The sequence below is a fragment of the Watersipora subatra genome, chromosome 5, assembly GCF_963576615.1.
Source record: "Watersipora subatra chromosome 5, tzWatSuba1.1, whole genome shotgun sequence".
Lineage (NCBI taxonomy): Eukaryota > Metazoa > Bryozoa > Gymnolaemata > Cheilostomatida > Watersiporidae > Watersipora > Watersipora subatra.
In genome coordinates this window covers 52,560,218-52,574,124 of record NC_088712.1, presented here as the reverse complement: position 1 = coordinate 52,574,124, position 13,907 = coordinate 52,560,218, and positions in this window count along the sequence as shown.

Sequence of the window (13,907 nt, the reverse complement as noted above, 5' to 3'; positions counted from 1 at the left end):
GAAAGTTTCTGTTTCTGAATCTTATTATAGAAATGCTCCATAAGTCAGGAAAAACTAAAATTGTTACAGAAATACTAATACTTTCTAAAGAAAAAACAGAGCTTTTTTACTAGCCAGTAATAAATTTATAATTTGTCCGTACAAGATTTTCAAGGTTATGTTTATTTAACAGTCATCTTTTTGGTTGCCTTATTTAGGGTATAAGCTAAGAATTACATATAACAAATCTTTGGTAGCGAGATCAGGGCTAACAAATATTACAACAATAAATTTAACTCTAACATGTTGGTTATTATAATTCCAGGACACTTTACAGTAACCAATACTGCCAGCATATACTTAACTGTTCAATGCCCATCTTGTTTAGTTTGAATATCAGGATACTATAAATATATAAAGCATGCCTTGTGTTTGCCTAAAAGATGAGGTATACATATCCTGAATACATATATACATAAATAAATATATATATATATATATATGTATATATATATATATTCTGTACAAGATCCAAAGTATGGGCCGATTCTCAAGAATTATCGACCAATAACATGCTTGCCCATTACGTGGAAACTGCTCTAAGGAATAGTTGCAGAAAAACTGGAAGAGCACATGAGTGACAGGAGCACAACTCCTTACAGAGCTACTACAAGTTCCAAAGTTATTTTCTATTGGAAAAGCAGAAAGACATGATTCAACTGGTTAAAATTACGGACGTGCATTCACTGTTGAAAATTTTAGAAATAGAAAAATTAACTGATTTGGTACTTTCGATTTGGCATACCGCAGTTTGAGCTGTTAAAAGTTTGTACATTTTTAACAACATTATGACATATAAAAAATTGTGATACATTGAAAAGTTACCAAAGAAGAATTTTCGAACCCTTTTCAATATCAAATATGAACGTTAGCATTTTGTGATCACACTCAGAGTGTCTCATCTGGCTAGTCAGTACGACAATTTTATATAACATTCAAAATGTATTAATAACAATACAACGCATTTAGAGCATTGCTAAACCGATGTGATTGATTTGAAGCATACAACATATTATTTCTTTAAAGTATGTGTAATGAAGCAATTTTATCTACTCATATTTAGTACTGCTAAGGTCAGCACCACAAACAAAAATTATGATCTGATTTATCATAAATAATTTTACTCAAAACAGGCTCACAGTCTACTGCTCTAGTCATATGAACAATCCTAAACCTTTTGAGACTTTACCTGCCTCTAACTCTTTTTTATCTTATCATTTATATTCCTAAATTCAATTCACTTAGATTCATTTTGCTGAGCTGAATCGAAATCATTTTGCAAATTTGATTTGAGCTGCATATTTTTAAAGGTTTTTGCTTATTTTCATGTTTCCTGTTCATGTGACTAAATCTAAATATCGATTCATTGTTGTTTTACAACAGCTAATACCTGGCTCTCATGAACGCCGCAAGACCAGCGACATCACTGCAGGGCTGTCAATAGTGAAATGTAGACCTACGCGACGAGCACGGCGGTACTCGCCGACGGTCATCTCAAAAGTTCAGCGAAATATAACGTTTGGCTGAGAGCCGCAAGCAAAACCTTCCCAAATTACACCGTTCAAGTGAAAGTCCGAACATTGGATATGGCAATTTGAAGAGTTGCAGCATGGCTGATGAAAAAGCCCGATTAATGTACTTGGTTCAGATATACCCGGCTCTATACAACAGACAAGGTGACTGTAAATTATTATTATAATAGTATTTTGATTAATTTATCCTAATAGTGGTGAGTGAAAAAAATAGTATGAATTTATGGAAAAATATAACTAGAATTTTCACTGTCATACAGCCCACGACCAAAGTTATATTGGAAAAAAGAAAGGGTACTGATGGTTGAGAAATGCAATATTAGCAGTCAAAGGAGACTGCAGTGCAATAGGATAACTGCAATGGTAGCTGTAATGTACTGGGTGTGGGTGTTATTATATACAACAAACAGCAATAATGAAAGAAAAGATTATATGTTTATATCTCTCCCCCTGCGATAGGAGAAATGCAATATTAGAAGTAAAATGCGCCGATACTATTAGAATAACCAATATTATTAATATAGTAATACAGTAATAATAGAAATCCAATGAACAATTTTGTTTACATTTAAAAACGTCATAGCTAACAATATCAATAAGTATCAAAAAGAATGTTCAAACTTAGTAATAATAATACAGTAATAAAAGAAAACCAATGCACAATTTTGTTTACATTTCAAAACGTCATAGCTAACAATATCAAGAAGTATCAAGAAGAATATCCAAACTTATAATTAAATATCGTAATCTCATAAAAATCGTTAGAAAAAAGTATCCTTGTCATATCCTTTACTCACACTGCGTTGGACATCAGTTAAAATACCAAAGTACTCAAAATTGTCTGAAATGTCAGTTAATTTGAAATCGGCAAAAATGAAATGATTTCAGTACTTCTATGTTAATCACCGGAACCTTCGACAATGGTATAGACTGGTGAAAAGTGCACGTTATATTTTCATGAAATGCATTCTATCTTAACCGTTCTATTCTTTGTCGCTGGGCGTTTCAATTTCCAGTCTTAACTTTTATAAAAGTGAGGCTTAACAAGTTATAATAACGATTTTCGCTCAAAAAAATCTGTCTATTTGTGTATAATCCGATCAGATGGGTAAGTTATAAGATAATAACGACGGTCTACAAAGACTTGGTAACATATTTATATAGGTTTGTATACAATTTGTATCGTTATTATACTTTAATGACTTTACAAAACGATGGTTAAATTTTCTGATGAAATTTTGATACAAGGGTATTGTCTCATTGTTGATGAATAATTTTTGGGAGTTGTGTGCACAAGCATTTATCATAAAAACTCTCATACTTCGCTTCCGCTCATTTGTTTGTGGGATTAACCTGTTGAAACTGTTGTGTGCAACCTCTACTGAAAAAAAGTGTTCAAGGCTAGGCAGAGCATATGTAAAATGTATTAAACTGTAGAGCTAAACAAACTGGCAACATTTGATTACTATTTAGCTTCATACAGTTAAACCGACTGCACTCATCAGATACAATTTCCCTAATAGAATATGCTCTATGTAAGGTACGTAATCAGATGGTTAACATGATTAGAAGGGATTACTAAGAATTACAGATGTACTTTGTGAAGATTTTTTGTCAACTGCAGTCTAAAACAAATTATTAAGAGTTATAGATATACGTAGCTTGTAAAATCATGGTTTTGAAACTATATAATTAAGAAATGTTGTCAAGTGACACAATAGCTTATTAAGAACTTTGTGGTATGCCTACACTTAGGAAGCATTTCTCTTCTTTTGTTAAGAGATGCTAAATGTGGTTTGTAAAGCAGTTTTTATTAAGCTATTGTGTCACTTACTAACATCTCCTAATTATATAACTTTAACACTATGATTTTACAAACTATTTACTGCATTTATCATAAATCTCTCAACCAATCGCTTCGCTCTGTTTGGTCGTGGGAAAATTGGTGATATAGCGTTCGGCGACACACACAAACATACAAGCACGCAAACGTGCGCACACACACTATATTTATATATATATATATATATATATATGTATATATATATATATATATATATATATATATATATATATATATATATATACATGCTAATTCCAAGTTTTTGCTTTATGTTAGGATGAAATTTTGTACTTTATGCCAATTTCATTTTTATTGTACATTATCAATGTTAAGGCGGTTTGTAGAAACAGTCAAACTCATGAAAAACAGTTTTTCTAACTAATTTTCAATGATAATTCATTCAGCCGTAGAATTGAAAAGAATACAAAATTTTTCCTAATTTTCATAATTTCTGCATTTTATTCTATCAAAAACTGTACAATAAAAAGTATTACTTTGAAATAAATTTGAAACAGATGCTATTCAATTATTTCAAAATTTATTTTGAAATAATTGAATAGCATTTGAATCTCCAAGTGCCAATTTCACTCAAATTAACACCTGCAAAAAACTGGCACGCTAGACAATAAAATTTGACGTTATTGTAATAGGCTTGCTTGTGGAAACTATTATAATTACATCATTATTATATTTAAAAAACGTGTAGTTAAACTGCAAATTTGACACTTGTAGCCATTTTTACAATAAAAACTGGTCTAGAAACATTTGCGTGACAAAAAAGTAGCATTGAAATATGACACTCTAATTTAAAAAAGATTATCAGCAACTAAGATCAGTGCTATTTTAAAATGATATTGGTCTCCATCTTCAACAAAGAGGAAATTTGCTTTATTTCCAAAATAGAATTTACTGAAATTTGCGAAAATAGATCTTTGTAAACTTTACCCCGTTGGTTTCAAAAGCATAGACATTTTAACAACATATAAAATATAAATTATAAAATTATAAATTATAGTTATAAATTTGTATAAATTATATAAAATTATAAATATAGTTATATTGATGAGGATATAATTATATAAGCCGAAATGATTGTCACAGTCATTCCTTTTTAGCATTCGTACAACTATATTTCTATTAGCGATTTGCACCATGAACGTAAACCTAAGCTGGTAGGAGATTTGAAGGTAAAATACAAATTTTACACTAATTATTGTAAACTCTGTGCTTGTCTTACACTAATGATTATGTTAATATTCTTTTAAAATAATCTTGTCACTTGTTTTTTTCTTACTAATTAAAGATGGATCACAAATAGTAAGGCAGTAAATAACAATAAAGCAAGCATTGCAAACAAGCATCAAAAATAGTCAATTTTTTTAATTGTAAATATTATATTATTCTTAATCTATGATAGTTTTTATTGGTATTAAAATGAATAGGTTTTAAATACAATATCTAACAATGTTTAATATTTTAATATATAAAGTAGCGTATTACATTTTAGCCATTGCTATTTGATTTAAAGTTACCATTTAAATTTGCTATGTAAATGGTAATTATTATAGTATTAGCAAATATTAAATTATATTATTAGTAATAGTTGTGTTATTACTCAATATAATCAACACTTTTGGTGTTTTAATGCCTATTTTTATCCTCTATAACCATTTGTTTAGATAATCCTGCCTTTGAAATTGTTATAGTAATTGTTAGGAAGTTATACAATGCCTTTCTGAAATACTCGATGCTAGCAAAGACCAGTAAAAAGATGCAATGTTGTAAAAATGTCTTCTCAAGCAATGATTACCCCAATTTAAATAAAGAACATTTTTATACAGACTTGTATCCTTTACTAACATTCTTGTTTAACCTTAAAATCCTTATGCTTTCTTTTGATGTTTGCTTTACTGCTATTTGCTCTATTGATAATTGCTCTATTGATATCTGCTCTACTGATGTTAACTCTATTGATAAGAGTTATGCTATTGCTAGCTTTAATGATTTAGGAGAGGGCAAATTATGTCATCAAAATGTGGCTGATCATAAAAAAGGCTAGATCAAATTTATAGGTGCATAATATAGGAAACTTTTTTACTTGGCAGAGAGAGGACCAGTTTAAAACGTTTATTTGTTTTTAGAAATCCATTATAGTCAGGAGTGCTACCTAGATCTAGATCTATAAACAAAACTTTTATAATCTTTGTTTTAAATAAATTTTACTTTATCATATTTTATAAAATTTTAATGTATCATCAGTTTTCCATGTGATTAATTGTGACAAAGCTACTTGTCACAATTTTAGAAAACTTACAAGAAAGTTGGTAAAGGAGGTAAACGCAATTCATGGAGTGGCCACAACAGTTGACTTGAGCGCAAGAGCTGAAAAGAGCTAGAAATCTTGTAAAATTTTATGCGAGCGTAACATCCAGGGTTAGAAAAGACCATTACATCAATGGTTTTTTTATTCTCTATTCTCTATGGCTAAAAATGCATTAGATAAGATTATTTTATTATAGTCAGGCCAATCAATAAACAATAAAATAGAGTGTGGAATAACCGAGTAAACAAAACAGATACAGAAGTAGTTACGGCATCGCAACGGGTAAAAAAAACTGATGTTTCTGAAGGATGTCAATCAAAATACATTAAATAAGGCTGCAAAGGATAAACAAGAAAAACTGGACGCGATTAAAAGGTGCTTGATAAATTGATAGATAAAGCAAGTTGAGTTTCTCCACACTAGGATTATAAAATAAAAATAACTTAGTGCTCACTACTTCCACAGTTTTCATCGAATTGTTACATAAATTGGAAACACTAGAAACGATGTAGAAGTCACCCTTATTCTCTATTTGTTGGGACTTTCTAACATCAAAGTAAAAAACACTAATGCTTCTGTATCAATGGAAATGGGTACTGGTAGTGTTAATAATGCCAGCTAGGCTAGAGCTCCCTATACTTTATGCAATCTATAGGTATGCGTTGGTACATTCCGTACAACATTCCGTCGGTCGTAAAGTTATCAGTTGATTTGACTAGTGTGAAAACATTGTGATTTTGGTTGCATCTAATCATCTTCCATAGGAATTCAAAGCTGATATTTGAAAATAGCAAACAAGAAGGTACCTCTGGAATATTACTGCGTCACTTAATTTTGGCTGACCAGCAACCACCAGTTGATGTCATGGAAGGAATACAATTGTTTAATTACAACTTCTTTTGCCTGCTAACATCAGTTATAATAAGATACATCGTATCCGGTAAGTTTACACTTAATATGCATCGCTATAAGTTGAAACAAAAATATGTTCAAAACCAAACCTAGATAAAGCATTTATTAGATCAATCTTGCTAGTTCTATAGAATCTTAATGAATACAATAATTACTGCCAAATTAGCAACTTACAAATCTTTGCCATTGTTCGATAAAAGTTGTTATATAAAAAGTAAAATTCAATTTTCTACGTAAACTTTTTTATAGAATAAGTATGTTATTTAGAAGCCTAATTTTTAATATTTACCTCTTTAAGGACTCCGCAACTATTTTTTGATAAACAATGAATAATGGAGAAATGTTGTTCTTGATCAAAAACTTTCCTAATAGATAAACACTTAGTCCTAGGTTAACTATTGTTACACCTCAATGTTTTTTGATTTTCTTTTGCATGAAATCACTCAATAGTTTCACATTTTATCAGGTTAATCTGTGTCATGGCAGCACTTCGCATATTAACCATATTCAGACTTGTCTTCTCTTTTTATGTTGTTCACTCAGTTGAACACTAAAAAAAATTTTTTCTAGATTGTACAATACTACAGTTTAAAAACTGTAGATTTTATGTGTTATATAGTTGTATTTTTATATAGCGTTAAAAGTTAAGGATTCACTGTGGCCATATCTTAAAGAATATTGACAATAAACTGCAAATATTTCTTGTTTACTAATTAATCTAGAAAGAAATTTTTTCAAGGATATGCGAAACATATTTGCTTATTATAACAGTAAAAAACAAGTCATTTTTTTGTTCCAAGTTTGGTATCCTGCTTAAAACTAAAGATTTTTGCATTAAAAAACTTTACAAGGTTTTTTACATTGAAAGGTTTCATATCAAATGTGAAAATTTTCATTCTTGTAAACGTTATTACGCAAAATTATTGAGAATCATTAAAATCTTTAAACAACGCCCATTTTCTAACATTTTTGTTCTATTAACCTTGCCGATTAAATTTAACATCAAGGCATCGGGAATCAATAATAGTATCAATATACAGTGTAGTATGTAGATGAGGTGGGCCACATTGGGACAAAATTCAAATATTATTTATCCAAATGGGCTATTCTATAGCAGTTTTGATGTAACTCAATGTAATTATGAAGTATTTTGTTAAGCATCTTTTGTTATAATAATAATACTATTGGATGCATGTTTTACAATTTATTATTATTTTTCTGATACCTTTCTCATGTCCCAATGCACCCCGACGCCGGGATACAATGGGACAGCAGCGAAATGTTTTACGATTATATACTAAACAACTGTAATAGCACCAAACAATAAACACTAGTCTATTTTAGATAATTTATTAAAAACTTAAATATTAAAAAACTGCAGTAGCGTGAAACAGTAAAAACAAGTCTATTTTGGATATTTTATTTCATTTACACTGTAAGTTGCATCGGTACAAATAGGCCTATGCATTTAAAGTTATATGATTACATCTGAATGTATTGACTTAAATCAACACAAAATGTAAACTGTTCTTCCAGTCTCTTAGTCCCACCTCACTTAGTAGGCCCAGGAATTATCAGGATGATTTGGTCATCATGAAAATCGCATCTTTCATCACCAGCTGTGAAGTACCGTGTCCCAGTTTGTATTTTTAAGAACTTCACATTTGAGGTATTCTCAGGTAGATGATTCAATTTTATGATCCAAAATAGTCAACCAATCTTTTCTTCGAAGCATAACGTATCAACACAGAACCCGCTACCACAATATTTACTAGGTTTATTTCTTTATTGCACTTTTTTGTCTCAGACTCGCCATCATTGTCAACCAAATGTGCCAATTACATGTTTGATTTTTCATCCCTTGTCTCAGAAGTTTGAGATCTCAATATTTGTGTTTTGTTGATGTTTACTTATTTGGATTTTTTAGCAGGACTAGTAAGCAGAATGACTGATTCATTGGATGATGTTATGTTGAACGCTGTAGCTTGATTAAGAATTTTTGCCTCTGGTGTTCTTATAGGCAGCTCCTTGGGCCTTTTCATGAATTCATATTGCCAATCCTCACCTAAAAGTTGAATGTGAATATGCTAGTGTTAAAAACAGTTTAAAAATTTAATAACCCATTAGTTTTTAAATTAGAATCACCCACTTAGAAACACTAGCAGCTTTCAGTTTAGTATATGTAGAAATATGTAGCAAATTTTGCAATTTATGATTGGAAAAGAGCAAGAGACTAGCTATATTAGATAGCAGTTGTAAATCTTAGATGTTAGAATCTTTAAATGTTAGAAATGTTCTAAATATTTATGTATAACATATATAATACATATTTTAAGTATGAGCAAAACTGCCACACACCCGCTTGTTTGTTGTTATCTCAGCTAGTTGGATAAGAGAAATAGTTGGTCTTCGCATATTCAAATGAGAGTTTTCTCAGCATCTTTCTTGTGTGTCCAGCATGCAGCTTAGATGCCCTCTAAAGGTAGTTAGTAATAGCTTTCTCTTGGTGGCCATCGAACACCGCCATGGTCAAACCTTGGCGGATAAGTCAAACTGCCTGGAGATTGGCCCTGTTCAATTGCATTCGTTGCTGTGGCAACATAATGCAAAAGTGTAGACGCATTTGTTGTTAGAGTTGGTAACTGCTCTTCGCAATGTAGATTTTCCATCTTACCAACTGTGCGACTGAAACAAAATGGTTGTTTTTTGATTTTGTACTACGTAACTTTGTAATAAAATTCATATATTTTAAGCATTTTTAAAGCAATTAAAACGAAAGCAATTTCTCACCATTGTTAATTGATGCTATGGCTAACATGGAATTGATGAAGTGCATAGTGCATATTTAACTTTCCTTGCACTCTGGTAATTTGTAAGCTAACTATGCAAAAATCTAGTTAGTTCATGGGACACATGGGGTGCCTTTCGACATAACTCAAAGCGTCCGATCCCATAGTGCCCCGACACCAGTCGAAAGACTGAAACTATTCTTATGTAAAAAGTGTACAAGCCCAATTTAATATTAATGTTTCCTGCTGAAGTTCAAAATTGCATGTTTTCATAATCCAACAAATCTCTCTCTGCTGTATTTATTTCATGTTTTATTAGAAAATTCAATTCAGCTTAAAAATTTACTTTTACTAGAAAAAAGTGAATAGGTATTCACCAAAACTTTCTCCTTCGTGAAATGTAGGCAATTTTAATATAGTTGAGCAGTGATTTCATTTCCTCTTTCTGGTGAGTGGAAAGACTACTACACAAACTGTTTAAGTTGGACTTTTGGCCCTGTCCCAATGCCCCTGCCTCTCATAGTATGAAATAGTAGTGGTATATTTCTGAGCTGTGCTGGAACAAAAATGCATTCATTCTTTTTGTCTGATACACAAAGGGAAAATATATTCTTGCGCTAAATATACCAGCATTAGTAGCCGCTGAGTATATCGCTACTTAATATACTGTAAGTTGAATATATGGTTCAGGGTTAAAGGTTATGCTACAGATAAACTTACCTTGTTTAATTGCTTCACATAATGCCTTGTCGTTATTTTATTATTGTAGGAAAAGAAGTTGAATTGTCTGTAGATTCTACAGGATATCCTTTATTCTACAGAGATGAGACGATAACTCTAACATGTACCGCTAATGGAGATACAGATGCAATTGCTGTCTACCTGGTTAATGGTGCCAATGTAAAAAGTGATAGAACTGCTTGTAGATTAGATAATGTTGATAAAACATGGTCACCTGTTAATGCTCTGAACATGCCAGGATTTCCTAGAATAGATAGAGCTTACTGTGATGATGCTGCAGCCGCTGCTCCTCCATTCATACTCTCTGTAACGGGAACCGTATCAGATGATTTGCTTAGTGCTAACTTTAGATGTTTTGCTGATTTCACAATTTCCACAACAATTCGTGTCAACTCTTCTTCATTTTCTATCTCCACTATTAATGGTAAGTTGATGGTAGGCCCTACTAATATGCCTTGATATTCCTTTTCACTAATGCATGCTTCTGAATATGTCATAAGAACAAGTTGCTTCTCATCCTGCTTTGTATGTCCAGACTTGTATCCAGATATTATATGGTGGTTTATTTAAATAGTTCTAGAACTAGAAAACAAAACATAATATTCCTTGATAACTCCCTTAAACCTGATGATGGCATGATTTTCAACATGATAGCAGAGCAAGTCACTTCTCATTTGGCTTATTACTTTAGGCTGTTGAAAGATAGGTAAAATAATTTTATAAGAAACTATTGTAATTCCTTTAACTCCCTCCACAACCAAACAATAAGAAATCAATAAAATGCATATTTTACATATGAAGTTTTTCACAATTTTTATATGACATTTGTTGCTTTTTGTTTTTTCTATTGCATATGGTCAGACCTGATCATATGCATCAGGTTAAACAAAATGTAGAGTAGTTAGGGTTCATTTTGAATATGTAGAGTAGAGCTGGTTGTTCTGTACTCGTTTCATTTGCAACACAAATTGTGTACAATCAATCATTCTGATCTTGCTTCATCCCACCAAACCTTTTTCAATGAATACACATACATAGCATGTTTTTAAATCAAGCTAGATAATCATTGAACTAAGTTTACATAAATTGGTATGCTCTTCATTTTTATAATTTATGGATTGCGCATTTTCAGCTTCATCAGTTTTTGTTATCAAACGTGATTGTGTGTTTCTCAAAAATTTTAAACCTTACATGTTTTGAAGTTCTTTTAGGTTTAAAATCGAATATTTGCTTTAAACATCAACATAAGGTAATTTTAAGTGGAGGCTTAGTAGTATATCTATTCAGATTTATATTAATATATTATTATTATTAATATTATAGTTGTAATGTTTAGTGCATTCACACCTAAGTGACCTCAAGTTTATCTTTCCAACTTGGTTGAACTTCAAATATTCAGGTTTCAAGTTGCTTAACACCTAAAATGAAAAAAAAAACTAAACAAAAAAAAGTTTGCTTCTATTTTTTGTTTTGCGTAACAAAAGCATTAAAGATGATGTTTTTTTGGTTATTTTTTCTTGGAAACAATTTTTTTCCGGCAGAGCATATCAACCATAATTTCTCTCCAAACTATAAATAGCAATTTGTGTACTGGTTTAAAAGTTACTAGTGCAATGACCGGCAATAAATTGGTATTAAAAACAGCCTGTAGACAGTGGCAGGTAATGTGATTGCCTGCCACTCACCATTAGCCCAGAACATTTTTATTGGCTAATTTGAGCAAGTTAGTGTATACATAAATCCATCTGTTTTTCCGGACTTTCGTCGTTCCAGTTATATCCATAGAATTTTAAAGATGATAATTCTACTTCAAACTGGATGTAAACTCACCGCATCTAGCCTTCTATCACTATAGAACAAGTTTTATACATACTTGGAATGCATGCCACTTATTGTGGTTTCGCAATACTGTAGCTAGCTTTATGTGTAAAACCATACCAAGAGAAAATCATTGAAGCTTTACCAGAAGAAAAATGCAGCCGTATAAAAAAAGAAAATGTTCAAACTCATATAGCCAACAAAACTATTGCAATCCATGTAGATCTGTAGCAGGCACTAGAGCCGATGCGGTGCAAATTACAAAGAAATAAACTGAGTAAACAAAAATACCACGGAACACAGAAATAAAGAAACACTTTGACTTGAAAGATAGAATGGTAAATTTTGATACTGAATATACTGAACCTTTTATATGACTCAATTGTATATTATATATAAATATATATATACATGTATATAAATATAAATATATATAAATTTAAAAATAAATAGAGATAACTTGCCAAAGAGCTAAAGATAAAAAAACCATTAGCAACCAGTTTAGTTTTGTTATCCCTATATGTAAATAAACGCTTTGGATGTTCTAGTAGAACTCCTTTTAACTCTAAGCCATTTACAACAGACTAAGTTTTTTTCACCAATTTCATTTTATTATTTTAGTTTATTGCTAAGATTACTCTTCTGTCTTTGCCCAATTTAAAGGTAGACTTGCAACAAAATTCACATTACAGTAATTTAGTACCAAAAGATTTACCATGTCCTACTCTGCTGTGTTGTAGGTGAAAAATTCTGTAAAGGTTTTGAGCGACCTGCACTTTTCCACCACTAGTACTAAACTCGGTGCATGAGTTTATACATATATTTCTGCTTAGTTCATAAGTTGTACAAGAATGAGCAAGTAACAGGCAATAAACAGTCCCAGAACAGCTCTGCTCTTCTACACAAATGTTCGAGCTTATATAGCTAGTAAGCTCCGCCTCCGTTCTACTTGGCTTGACCTGGCACGGCTCGGTCAGTCTTGACTCGGCATGGTTCTGGCTTGGCTTGGCTGAACTTTGACCGCATTATTCTGCCTGATTGAGCACAGCCCGGCTCGGCTTAGATCAGCCCTAAGCTCTGCTCTTAGTGGTTGACATTCCACAACACTTTCCCCTCCATTGGTGACTACGGTCTCCAATCTAGACCTTGTGAGAGAGCTTATGGTAGCCACTCGGCGGACCTCCTCTCCTGTCAAGGTTCTGTCCAGGTCCTCGTTATTTGTTTTGAAAATAGCTTTTCTAGAGCAGCTCGAGTTGGCATTGGCAGTCGCCTTCTCCCACTCCTGATCTCCCTTGGGTGCTGCCACACCTAGCGGCTCCGGTGCACCGAGTGCTTCCTCAGCTTCTTTCAAGCTAGTTGTGACCGAAGTCAATAAATCCTGTAGCGAAGTTTTATCTTCACTGTCCATCTTCTTGAGTGCTCTAGCATCGTCCAGAGAAAACAAGTGTTTTAAAAGGAAAGCTTTGCTCGCGTCCGTAAGGACCGTTTTGCTGCCTTTCTGTTCGACCTCCAGACCGTTTTCCGAAAATTTCATGGAGTAGCGTACCCCATATCCGTACCGTTCCGGCTTCCTGGTGGTTCGGGCCGGCCTCGGGTTGTGCCGGACCGGAGTTGATTGGATTGCAGAGTTGATAAGATCTAGTGTTGTGGTCCCTTCGGTTTTTACCGGGTTTGCTACAGGTTCTCTTGGAACTTTTTCTCGTGTAGCCGGATTGATTTCCTTGGAGCTCGGAGGGCGTCTTTGGCTTTCTCTTTCCTTTGGTCCAATCTTATTTTCTCCCAGATTTATCTCCTGCCTTCGTTTTTCTGCAGCTTCTAGTAGCAAGTTTTCCTAACTGGGGGTGGCATTATAAGTACAGGATCTATTCCTAGTCGACTGGGGCGTACAGCTGGGGCTCCTCTCGGTCCTC